The sequence below is a fragment of the Lipotes vexillifer genome, unplaced genomic scaffold (assembly GCF_000442215.2).
Source record: "Lipotes vexillifer unplaced genomic scaffold, Lipotes_vexillifer_v1.1 scaffold37, whole genome shotgun sequence".
NCBI lineage: Eukaryota > Metazoa > Chordata > Mammalia > Artiodactyla > Lipotidae > Lipotes > Lipotes vexillifer.
Window position 1 is genome coordinate 3,355,415 of NW_006791811.1, and position 13,998 is coordinate 3,369,412.

The window sequence follows — 13,998 nt, forward strand, 5'->3', positions numbered from 1 at the left end:
TTTGCCAATCTGTAAAATGGGACAATAATTGAATCTATCTAAAAGGGTGTTGTGAGATTAAATGAATTAATGAAAACTGCTCAGAACGGTGTACATGGCAAGCACCATAAAAGTGTTTGCTATTATTATCAGAAAATATTAGCGTTATTCCAGCTATTGAAATAATTTGTGGCTTTGAAAACACTGTCGTGAAAAACTGACAAAATCAAAGTGAAGCAGTAAGTTTAATCTTCAATTATACATAGAATAAGATGTTTCACTTTTTAATTGGACAAAATTCAGAGACGGTATTGTCTTGGGGAGACCATCTGGGAAAGGAAGTCTCATGTAATCTGGTTATCTTTATATTCCTCAGGAAGCCTGCTGGTCCCCAGAAAACCTGCACAAAGCAGGGAACTCTGATCTCATGACTGAACAAAGCCACTTTTTAAACCTGGAAAGACAGAGCTAAAGGGGTGATTATGAGGGGTAATATTTCCCTTCAGGGAGAGAATTTAACACAGCTGGAGGTCACAGGAGACAGTCCTCAATACTCATTAACAGATTAGTATGTGCTTGTTTTAGAAAACGTGGAGATCACTTCAAAGCAGGATGGGGAATTATATGTTGAGGCCATTACAACACTTGCTGATAAGGTTTGAAAGACCACACATAACTACTTTATGCCCTTTTAAGGTCTTTGCTAAAGCTTATCTGTGCCAATTATTTTGTTTTTCCCTATTTTTAAAACTCTTGGAAGAACATATGAGAGATGCATTGTTAAGTGGGTGACTCATGAGCCATGAAATACATATGAATAATGAAAAACTGTTTTTCTAAACCTGCATGTATTTTGTGTAGCGTTTTAAAACACGTGTCCAAAAGAACCGTCATATAAAGTGGTGTCGTGTAAACACTGAATGAAGAGTCTTCTGGGTTAAGTGACCTTGGACAAATCACCCTCTTTGCATTTTAGTTTCTGTTTCCCCTGCTTGTCCCCGAGGATTTCTGTGGATGCCAAACAAGATGAAAAATGTGAGAAAACTCTTTTTAAGTGCAAAAGTGGTATTAATGAAAAGATGTTATAAATGCAAATTTATAAAGCTGAGATTAGGAGAAGCAGTATGAGGCGGGGAGAGAGAGGAATTAATGGGAAGAAAAAGAGGGTGAGATGTGAGTAAAAAATCGATTTTCAAGACATTAACCTCAGGCACAAGAAGAAAGCAGTTTGGAAGTTAAAAGCACTTGGCAAATGAACAAAAATAGAAGGAGGCTAAAAAATAAATTGTGTATAAGCATAAGATGGACTGTTATGTATGTATTAAAAGTTAGGCTTGTGAAGTGTTTGAATGGCATGAAAAATACTTATGATATAATGCTGACCCAAAAACAGGGCACTACGATACATGTATGGAGAGAATGAAGCCGATTGTATAAGAAAAGCATCAAAAAAGATTGGAAAGATAGATCTAGAGTCTGTCACACAGAGTGAAGTAAGTCAGAAAGAGAAGGACAAATACCGTATGCTAACACATATATATGGAATTTAAGAAAAAAAAAAATGTTATGAAGAACCTAGGGGTAAAACAGGAATAAAGACACAGACCTACTGGAGAACAGACTTGAGGATATGGGGAGGGGGAAGGGTGAGGTGTGTTAGGGCGAGAGAGAGACATGGACATATATATACTAACAAACGTAAGGTAGATAGCCAGTGGGAAGCAGCCGCATGGCACAGGGAAACCGGCTCGGTTCTTTGTGGCTGTCTGGAGGGGTGGGATAGGGAGGGTGGGAGGGAGGGAGACAAAGAGGGAAGGGATATGGGAACATATATATATGTATAACTGACTCACTCTGTTATAAAGCAGAAACTAACACACCATTGTAAAGCAATTATACCCCAATAAAGATGTTAAAAAAAAAGAAATGTGGCAAAATTAGTTGCCTCTGAGAAGTGAGCAATTAGAGGAGATTGTTTTTATGTTTTCATTCTTTCTGAAAATTAAGCTTTTCTTTACTGAACATGAATCAATTTTTTTTTTTTTTTTTGCGGTACACGGGCCTCTCACTGTTGTGGCCTCTCCCGTTGCGGAGCACAGGCTCCGGACGCGCAGGCTCAGCGGCCATGGCTCACGGGCCCAGCCGCTCCGCAGCATGTGGGATCTTCCCGGACCGGGGCACGAACCCGCGTCCCCTGCATCGGCAGGCGGACTCTCAACCACTGCACCACCAGGGAAGCCCATGAACCAATTTTTTAATAAACTAAATGAACCAGAAGTGGTGTGAAAAGAACTAGACCAAGGAGTCTCTCTGCTCAAGAGAGCTTCAGAAAACATCCTGAAGGGGGCTTCCCTGGTGGAGCAGTGGTTAAGAATCCACCTGCCAATGCAGGAAACATGGGTTCGATCCCTGGCCCAGGAAGATCCCACGTGCGGACGAGCAACTAAGCCCGTGCACCACAACTACTGAGCCTGTGAGCCACAACTATTGAGCCCACAAGCCACAACTACTGAAGCCCATGCGCCTAGAGCCCGTTAACAAGAGAAGCCACCGCAGTGAGGAGCTGCACACTGCAACGGAGAGTAGCCCCCGCTCTCTGCAACTAGAGAAAGTCCTCACGCAGCAGCCAAAAATAAATACATAAAATAAATAATCTTAGTCAAAAAAAAAGAAAACATCCTGAAGCTTCTTTGGGCCTAAACGTGGGATTTGTTCTTGAAAGACCCAACCAAGTACCTTGTTAACTCCACTTGTTGGCAATCTAGTGTGTTGACAACGATAGCAACAATAACAACAACAATAACAACAGCTTTCAATTGCACGCTGCTCACCTAGTGCCAGATACCACTGAAAGTTTTATATGCGATAACTCATTGAACCTTCGGGGATAACCGATTATATCCTTTTGCTAGGGCTGCTGTAACAAAATACCACAAACAAAGTGGTTTCAACAACAAAAATGTATTATCTCACAGTTCTGGAGGCTAAAAGTCCTAAATTAAAGTGTCGGCAGGGTTGGTCCCTTCTGAGGGCTGTGACGGAGGCTCTGTTCCAGGCCTCTCTCCTTGGCTTGCACATGGCTGTCTTGTCCCTGTATTTCCTCACAGCATCTTCCCTCTGTGTATATCTTTCTAAGGACATTAGTCATATTGGATTAGGGGCCTACTCTACTCCAGTGTGACATTATCTTAACCAAACTGCATCTGCAAAGACCCTATTTCCAAATAAAGTCACATTCTGAGGTACTTGGGGGTGGGGGGTTAGGACTTCATCATACGAATTTTGGAGGGACACAATTCAACCCATAACACCTATGAAGAAGATAGTATGTTTGTGCCCCATTTTACAGCTGTAGAAACCGAGGCCCAGAGAAGTTAAGGACATTTCCAAGGTCCCAGAGCTAGTAAGTGGTGGAGCTGGGATTCTAAGACAGGCAGTCTGACTCTAGAGCCCATGTGATTACATGGTCCACAGCCTCTCTGCAAAGCTAGAGGAGAAATACCATAGAAATAGATTTCCATTTTCTTACATAGCTATGCGATAGAACGGTGTGAGCAGGGAAAGCTAAGTCTGACACTTCACTTCTGTGGCGTCTGAAAAATTACCTTCTTAACTAGATAAGGCTGGATTCAGTTTGCAAGGATTGCCCCAGTGGTCTACCTGCCCTTGTCTAGTTTATACCCCAAGATGCCTCTTACCCAACAGGTTTTACCCCTTTAAAATACTGGTTTCGTGAACTCTAACCTGGCCAGAACTACCTCAGAGCTTGTCTGTACTCATTTCAATCAGAAAACTGATTTAGGTACCAGGCTTGAGAAGTTTCAGATCTGCCAGTGAGAAAAGAAAAGAGCGTTTTTAATTTGTGAAGAAATTGCAAAGCCAACACATTGATGCAACTCTCTTGTTTTCATTTAAGGAAGCAGTAAAGAAAGTCAGAGTTCATCAGCAGAGCGGTTTCATTGCGGCCATTTATTTCTGACCAGCAATTTCTTAGTATTGTGGGTTTGCATATCTGCTTCCAGAAGTTTCCTATGGGAAGGAGACAACAAAACCTGAATGAAATGATGACTGTGGCACTCTATGTATACCTTATCCCAGTACTGAGACTCTCCAGGACGATTTATCCTTATAGTGTATTCAGAAGAGGGTACAATAAGAAAAATGCACACATATATGTGTATATAATGTACTATATACGCATATATGTATGTATGTATATACATACAAATATATACACATATGTATACCTTGCTTATGCAAAGGATAAGTATCATCGCTCCCCAAAATGATTTATTATTTGCCATTGATGATGTCTGTGTAGGTATTCAAATGTTACCAATAAATTCTGGGGGAAATGAGTAAATAGGAAAAAGAATTCTGTGACATTTGATGATGATTTGAAATCCCCACTTTTACTTGATAGTGTGTCACAAGCTCTTGCCACATGACTCAAGAATTGTGGGCAGGGGCTTCCCTGGTGGCACAGTGGTTGAGAGTCCGCCTACCGATGCAGGTGACAAGGGTTCGTGCCCCGGTCCAGGAAGATCCCACATGCCGCGGAGCGGCTGGGCCCGTGAGCCATGGCCGCTGAGCCTGCGCTTCCGGAGCCTGTGCTCCGCAACGGGAGAGGCCACATCAGTGAGAGGCCCGCGTACCGCAAAAAAAAAAAAAAGAATTGTGGGCAATTCCCCCCGGCCCCGCTCCTTGTTCTCTATGTCACGCACATCTTAAATTAGTCATTATTTCTATGGCCATTACTAAAATCTTGTTAAACTACCAAATTGAAAGAATTATGGAGATCTTATTTTTGTCTTAATTCATGAGCTTTGGATTGTTCATTATTTTCCTGTGAGTCATTTTGAAACCCAGGATGCTGCTCAGGACCTCAAATTACAGTGATTTTATACTCTACTGTTCATTTTTTTCCACATGAAGAACAGATTCTAATGTGGATCTAACTGAGTTAATATAATAAGTGCACTTTTCATGTGAGCAAATCCCCGGTGGGCTGCTGCTTTCTCTTTGAATGCAAATCACAGGTTAGGAAATCTATAAATACCAAAGCAAATTTGCTTGTGCATCTAAAGGAAGAAAGATACCTTGTCATATCTTATTTTATATTCAAAATTCCTTTTCACTGAAGGCGAGATATTTACTTTCTAAGTCTTTGACTAGTAGTAGATTTCTCAGTACCTTCTCCGGGTAGAAAGTAAGATAAGTGAGTGAAGACGAACGACAAAATAACGATAATACAAACCAGTCTCGAGTCTCATCCAAACTATGTTTTCAAAACATCACATAAGAATTCGCATTTCACATTGATTTTTATGCTTTTACATTAATGGTTTGCTCACTCCTGAATCTTGCTTGTTCAAATTGAACAAGCAGCAGTGACAGGCAGGAATGATTCTGTTCTCTCTCGTCTTCTAAAAATGGCTTCAGGCAAAAATCCCTTCTTTCTCTTCTACTTTCCAGATGAAATCAGAGAGTGGGATGGCACCTGTTCCAAAAAGATGGCAGCAGCTTGAGGTCTCTGGTGGAGACAGTCATCCTGATTTGAACCTGTATTAGTCAGGGATCTTGTAGGGCATCAGGAGCTCCTGGCAATTGCTACGAAGCTTTTCTCTATCTTCCACTTGATCACTACACTGCTTTCACTAAGCTTTTGAAGTCCCTTTATCATCGTGCATTGATTTATTAACCAACATTTATTAAGCGACTGTTATGTGCCAGACACTGCCCCAGGTGATGGGAACCCAAACATACTATTGTTATTCTCAAGGACAAAGTTTGTTGATCTCTTAATCCCTTGGGGTTCCTAGAACACGTAAGCATTAAGCCCTTAACACCCCAGCAAGCCCATTCTGGGCCTCACAGAACTGAAAAATCTAAAGTAATGAGTGCTTTAATCAGATTTCTATCTTCCAATCTGGCTTTGTGGACTCAAGGGAAAGATCTGGAAGAGAAGTAGGGGGAACACTGACGTTCCTTGCCTAGTTCCTTTACATAATCCATAACCAGCCTTGTCTGTGGGCGTCATAACATTTGGGAGTGGCTAGTGTCATTCTGAATCTGAGATGTTTATGTTATAGCTCTGTAAGCTTAAATCTTCCTCATGTCTTCTCAGCTGTATCATCAACAACTAGAGAAAGGAGAAGGGGCCGTGCCTTCTATTTATTTGGAATCTGCATGTGGCATTATGCACCCAGTTGGTTCTAAATACGTGCTCTTAAGAGACATACAAATACATGTTACTGATTCATCACCAAGCTTGTTCCCAGTGTGAATGTACAGACCGGTGTTGGCACCAGCTGCCTGGCGGGGGGAGAACATCTTTCTTGTTCCCTAATTGGCTCCTATAAACACCAGCCTATCCAACCCCAGGTCTCTCTTTTACGTATTCAACACACCCTACACATCTGCGATACCATGTTCACATCATCAGAGCTACAATAACCTCTGAGGTAGTTCAAAAATTCTGAAAAAAACACAACTAAGCACAAGGCTAGGCAGACAACACACGTTCAGAAGATATTTGGAGTTGAAACCAATGTTCCAGAGGACTGCTAGGAGGTCTTTCTGAGACCTGGTGAATGTGACTTACTCTAGGCTCCCTCTAAAATACACCCCGACCCTGCCCTCCTCCTTCCTCTTCCCCTAACTGCCCTGGAGGGCACAAGTCATGCTCAGTGCTGCATCCTGAGTTTACCTTCCTGATAACATTCCCCTGTTGCTGTTTGAAACAAACAAAAACAAGTATATGGGGCCAAGAGGCCAGCCAAGAGGTGCTCCTGCGTATTGGTTACAGGCTCAGACTCTGGGGTCAGGCAAACCTGGGTGCAAATTCAGGCTCTCACTTGCCACTTTGGTGATTTAAGATCAATTATGGAACTTCCTAAATGCTCATTTCCTGATCTATAAAAGTGGGGTAATGATAGTGCATACCTCATTGTTTTATTGAGGATTAACTGGTGAAATGAGTGGTAGGTGTTTAGCAGAGAGCCTGGCACAGAGCAAGGAGTCTAGATGAAGTTTCTCCAAGAGCATTCTTCTGAAGTGCTGTTTTCATTTGCTTCCTGGGATCCATCCTGTCCTTCTCAACTTTTCGTAGTTTCTAGAATCCCTGTTCTTGAATGTCTCCTCTGATTGGCTGCCTCTGCCACTTCTCTCTGTCACCCATAGCTCCAGCTGGAGGTAAGACTCTGCGGTACCCCAGCCCGAAGCTCTAGCTCCCAGGTGTGCGTGTTCCCAACCAATGCTTCATGGGCAGATGGCTTTGCAGGAAGACCTGAGAGTCAAAGGTCTCCCTGACCCCAGCTCACTCTCCACTCAGCTACTCCCGGCTGGTTAAAGATTGGTTTGTGGCCTGCATGAGTTAACACAATAAAGAATAATTTTGCTTGATTACAAGTTATAAATGTGTTTTGATTTTATAGGTGTCAAGATGTTTAGTAAATATTTGTTGCATGATTGAGATATTTATCGAGGACTTGTTATAGGCAAAGCTCAGTCACAGGCACAGTAGAAAAGGCACAGACAGATATAATTTCATTTTTGCTCAAAAATAGGCATTTACATAAATACTAATAGTGAATACTGCTTTGTTATATATTTCGTAGACAAGGTTCAAGATACTGTAACTTTAGTCCTCTAAACCATCTTTTTCATCTTGTAAAATGCATAGAACCCTTTAAAGGAAAAAAACTATTTTGGGTCACCAGCATTCACATAAAAACTCTGTCCTTCAAAAGTAACCATTAAGAGAATGAAAAGGCAAGGTATAGAGTAGAGAAGATATTGGTGACACATATAACTGTTGTATTAGCAACACAGGGGAAATACATGCAAAGACTTGAAAGGGTACTTTCTTTTAAAAAGCTATCCAAATATCCAAAAATGTGTCCAAGGTTCCCAATGAGTAATCATGGGAAAGCAAATTAAAATTAAAGTTACATCTACCTTTATGGAAAAATTTAATAAAACTGACTATGCCAAGTTTGGGTGAGGATTTAGAGCTGTGGAAACTGATATATTGCTGGTGGGAGTGTAAATTAGGACAAACACTTTGGAGAACAGTTTGGCATTGTTTACTGAAGTGGAAGATACATGCACTCTCTTACTCAGAATTTTCACTCTTAGGCATATCCCCAAAAGAAACATCTGCCCACGCATCAGAAGATATACACAAGGATGTTCATAGCAGCACTATTCATACTACCTCCACCTGAAAACAACCCAAATGGCCATCAACAGTAGAGTGGATAAATTGTGGTATATAGTGTGGAACACTATAAGAGCAATAAAAATGAATAAACTACAGCTGAATACAAGAAAACAGATAAATCTCACAAATATCACGTTGAGTGAAAGAAGCCAGATCCAAAAACGTATATACTGTGTGCTTCCATTTATATAAACTTCAAAAAAAGGCAAAACCAACTGTTAAGGGATGCACGCTAGCGGTAAAAGAATAAGGAAAAGCAAGTAAGTAACTGACATAAAATTCAAGATAGTGTTTGTCTTTAGGAGGGTGGGAAAGGGATTGGAACGGCCACAGCCCACTCCTCGGATGCTGGCACTGTTTAATTTCTTACCCTGGGAAGTGAACACATGGCAGCATTTCATCGAGCTGTCTATTTATGTGGTATGTACATTTTGTATGCATATGCTATTTAAGAGTTGAAAAAACCTTTTTTTTTTTTTAAAGAGGAAGATAAAAACTTACAGATATTTCAGTGTGGGGTTTAGGTGGATCATAGCAGAGACAGACTCTTGGCTTTGTGGGTTATTTACTGTTAAGCTTCAAGAAAGAGAAAAAATGTGGGGCAGTGGCCCCATTCCTAAGGGTTAGGAAAAAGTAGATTTTAAGGAAATGGAGGCCGATAGTAAAGACTTGCAAAAAGTTTTCTGATGATGAGAAGGGGTATGATGAAGTAAGTTAATTGGGTAGAAAGTTTACATTTTTATTCTATTTTATTTTTAAGTCTGTGAGAGACTTCAGTAAGAAGCCACAAGGAAAGGAAGATAATTGATGGATAACGTCTAGGACTATGAACCATAGGCAGCAGGATTGGCTGTCACTGGGAGGAGGTTACTTCCTCAGTGATGGGCATAAAGGAAAAGCTCTAGGGAAATGGAAAGGAGAGGATCAAAGAGAATCAGCTGAGAATCAGAGGCCCCCCTTCTGTTCAGAAGGCGATGCTAAAGTAGCCTTGGGGACCTGAGAGAGTTGGAACTGCCCTAGCCAAATCCCAGGGCTGTGGGTAACCATCCAGGTCCAGCTGAAGTTGGTAGTAAGAATTTGGGCAGATCCAATCAGCAAGGCTTTGGGGATTCCCCGGCAAACACAATACTTTGAGAATAGTAGGAGTAAATGTAAATGGGACAGTGCCATTTATCATGGTCTGCATATTGATGGTAAGGGCAGGCATTACTCTAGACATATTTGCGGGTAAGTTCAGAAAACTGAAGAGGTCAGAAAAATACTGTTTCCTTGTTTTTCTCATTAACCGAACAGACAAGATTATTTTCTAGGCATTGAGAGATTGAGAAAGTCTTAAAGAAAATGGAGAAAATTTGAAAGAGCCATTGAAGGCAATGGAGGAAGGAGCTGATCAAAGTCAAGGGCGACACTGAGAGCCTGGCTGAGGTTTTAAGCTGTGAGTCTGCTGTTGCACGAATTTGTGGGGTTGTAGGATTTTCCCCAGTAGCCCTCAACTTCTTGGAGAAGGAAAAAGAAAACTGCGGCACTAATCAGGTACCATATTTTGCTAGATGGGTGTAGCGAGACACAGGGGGAATGGGTGGTGGCAGGGAATTTGAAGATGCTGGCTAAGAGTGGTTTAGGTTCTTGCCATGGGGTTCAGTGTTGGAAAGAAAAGCCAGGAAGGAAACTTCTGGATACAATGGAAGTGCCATGGTCAAAGAATAAGGGCAGAAAAAGTGGAGTCATGAGAGCTTTGGAAAGATTGAAGATTGTGGTCACTTGGAAGGCTATTAAGACATCTGTTTCAGCTCATAGCAGTTTCTATGGTGGGTGTTGGTGGCGGAAATGGAGAAGAGGTCATTAAAATAAGGAGGTCTAGGAACTGCAGGGCTAAGTTATTGGATGAATGTCCTAAATGAACATTAAAAGCTTCATAGGGTGGTAACGAGTTCTCAAATTTCATGCCAATCACGATTGAATATTCTGGCTGCCTGGACTACTGTGTTCAGAAGAATTCTGAGGCCATTTTTAGGGTCAGATAGAAAGAGTACCATGATAGATTAGCAATGTTTGCTCATAGGAGGAGGGAAAAGTAATAATTGTGCCATACATTTGTGACACCTGTTGAAAGAGTATGACAGGAGTTGAGATGGACAAGAAAACTGAGTGAGGGATGACCCAGGAATTCAAAGAATGAGAGGTAGTGATTAGTTCAAGATTAGTTGCATGCAGTAAATGTTAATCACAAGTTGATTTTCTTTTCTGTCTAAATAGGCTTTAGATCCTCCCTCCCTCCTAGCTCCTCAGCTAGTTACTTTCATGAATCCAAGCCTCTATCCATTTTAAAATTGGCCTAAAGTCTCCCTTCACCAGCATTTTTGAGGTTTGCCTAATCAAAGGTCATTCAGTGGAAATCTGTACTGCAACATCCATGCGCATTTAAGGAATTCCAAACTGTCCTTGCAAAACCCCACTGGGCCCTAAGGAATGCTCCCAGGGCTTTTCAGAAGGGAAATAAAGCAAATTGAATCTTTTAGAGAAGACATACTTTTATTATCTGTAAAATTGAACTGGCTATTTAGAATATGATTGCTCTGTACTTGGAACAGTGGAATGATGGGCTAAATAACAGCTCCACTTTATTGATCATACATATTATTTCAATTAATATTTATGATGGCCCTATGGATCAGATATCCTTTATTGTGTATTTTGTTATTTTAAATTATTTTTTAAATTACAAAAAAATGCACCCTCCTTGTAATAGAATGTGGAGGTATGCATAGTATAAATCGAAAATCTCTTAACGTGTCGTCCCTCACCCTTGCTGTATCTCTGGTAGAGACAGTGGCAGAGACAGTAATGAAAGCCAGATGTGTCTAACTAAAGACACTTTAATCTCTGTTTTATTACTTAAACGCTACTGCCTAGCCCTGGTCTTTTCAGGAAAGGTATCACAATTAACAGAAAAGATAATCAGCTGCATACACAGAGAGCTTCAGACATCTACAGAAGGTCCCCCTTGTGTCTTCAGCTTCATACTGATTGGCACATGAAACTATGTGGGGCTAGTAAATGAACCAACCAAAAGGATTATGGAGAACATAGCTGGGGTTCACGCAGAGCAGCGAATAGTTTCTGATCCCACCAGCTAGAATGGAAAGCCTCATAATCCACATCAGATAGAGTACTGAGAAGCTCTTTGCCTCATGAGAGGAACAAAATTAGTTCTACAATAAATGCTGCTCTGGTTCCACCTGAAATACCTTAAGATCAAAACCTAGAAGGATCAAACTGTGTCTAGGTAACTTAATTGTGTACTGGAACAAATCTCATGAATGCTTACAGGTACCCCAAAATATCCAGCACTCAAAAAGGTGAAATGGTCAATGTCTAACATCCAGTCAAAAATTAGCCAGCATGCCTCTTCCTCAAGCCATGTCCTCTGTTCTGGTCAATCTGTCCCATCTTATGGCCACCTGCACCTTAGATGGCAGGTGTTAAATGTGTCTTTCATTCATCCCTGCTACTTTCTCTGAGCTCTCAGTAACTCCTACTTCACCAGACTTTTTCTCCCCCAGGAGAACTCCAGGCCTCACCTCTCTCTCTGCTTTCCTACTAAAGTTGTCTAAAGCTTTTAGAGGAGAGGCAAAAAAAAAAATCACTCTAATGGCTCCCAGCTATTTCTTTATAATTCATTTACTCAGAGCTGCCACTTTGGGAGTGAATGATACAGCTTGCCTGACAATTTCTTGTTGTTATAATGTCACTCAATACAAAACCCAGCAAACCTTAGGTTTGATAAATAGTGTAGCAGTTTAATGATGGTAAGATTTGCATTCTGGGTGCTCTTCTAAGCAAACCTCCTCAAAGGCACAAGAAGTCTGAGGTTTAGAGACAGAAAACAGGAAAAGCTTAAAATGTGACTTAACCAGGAAAATAGGACCAAAATAATAAAATTCAAAACACATACTCTAGGGCTTCCCTGGTGGCGCAGTGATTGAGAGTCCGCCTGCCGATGCAGGGGACACGGGTTCGCGCCCCGGTCCGGGAAGATCCCACATGCCGCGGAGCGGCTGGGCCCGTGAGCCATGGCCGCTGAGCCTGCGCGTCCGGAGCCTGTGCTCCGCAACAGGAGAGGCCACAACAGGGAGAGGCCCACGTACCGCAAAAAACAAACAAACAAACAAAAAAAACACATGCTCTAAAAATAACCACATCTTCCTATGGAGCCTGCCCTCCTTTGTGTAATTAAGCCACGTATTTTAGATATTTTTTAGAAAGAATTTGATTTCCTTCTTGGAGAAGAGCTATCAAATTCCAAGATCTGTGCATCATCTAATCTCAGTCTCCTTATTAAAAAACCTCAGGCGCTAATAATACAACAAAAACAAAATCAGCATTGAAAAGATTTGAAAATGGAGTGAATTGCAATAATCTCCCCCTTTCCAGAGGAAGGTCTCCAAGGCTGGGGATAGACTCATAGGATTCACCTGGAAACTCTTGGTATCCTTGGGATGTCCTCTTAGAAAACCAAAGGAACAAACACTCAAGGATTCCTCATATTCCTACCATGTACCAGACAGTGTTGTGTGCCAAAAGCTCAGAATAAAATGGAGCTTAGACCCAGCCGCTCTCTTAGTGATGTTCTCATTTGGGTAGTTTTGGTTCAGCCTCTTCTGACAGTTTATTCCATATTACCTAATGGTTAAAAGGCCCTATTTTGGAGTCAGTGCCTCTTTCTGTGGGTACCAGGAGAAGGCAAGACTGCGAAGGAGGGGAGACACAGCTTTATTCCTCTTCTTGCCCTCTCCTTCTCTCATGCCCTCCGTCAGGGCTGTGGTGGGTAGGGGACCTCGGTGTTCTCAGCCTTAGTTGTAAACTGTCCTGTTTTGTCCAGCTCCTGCTAGCTAAGTATTGCTCTGCACTCTGTCTCCTCATGACTAAGCCTCACCCCCCCTGCCTAGCTCTACTCATTCTTAGAGTTCAAAACTCACTTTGGTATATTTTGGCTTCAACCTAAGGCTAACTTCTTCCAGCCCGGCCAAACTATAAACAAATCTACCTTCTGCAAGCAACATCACTGTTTGGCAAGCCCCAGGGCTCTCTGTTGGATATTATCCTGGCAATCAGCCCTGCGGGGCTGGTCTGTGAATGGCTTATGCATGAATGGTCAGGACCTATCCTAGGCCCCTCCCACTCCTCCCATGAACTGTACTTGGCTGTGTCCTGTTCCTTCCCACTCTTTGTGTATAACGTTCCTTCTCCCTGGAGCTCTGCTCCTACCATATCCTTGCCTTACTGCTCCAAATCGACGCTGCCTTATTTTCACCTGATCAGTGTCATTCTTCAAGTGCTCCAAGTGCTACCCGCCCCCAACAAAGTCTTTTGGGTTAGGTAGTCTTTTGGGTTTGGGTTGAATTGTGGCCCCCAAATTCATATGTTGAAGTCCTAGTCTCCAGTAACTCAGAATGTGACCCTATTTAGAGATAAGTTCTTTGCAAAGGTAATCAAGTTCAAATGAAGTCTCTAGGTTGGGCCCTAATCCAATATGATTGGTGTCCTTATCAAAAGGGGACATTTGGACAGAGACACACAGAGAGAAGACAATATAGAAAGACAAAAGGAGGGCTTCCCTGGTGGCACAGTCGTTGAGAGTCCGCCTGCCGATGCAGGGGACACGGGTTCGTGCCCCGGGTCGGGAAGACCCCACATGCCGCGGAGCGGCTGAGCCCGTGAGCCATGGCCGCTGAGCCTGCGCGTCCGGAGCCTGTGCTCCACAACGGGAGAGGCCACAGCAGTGAGAGGCCCGC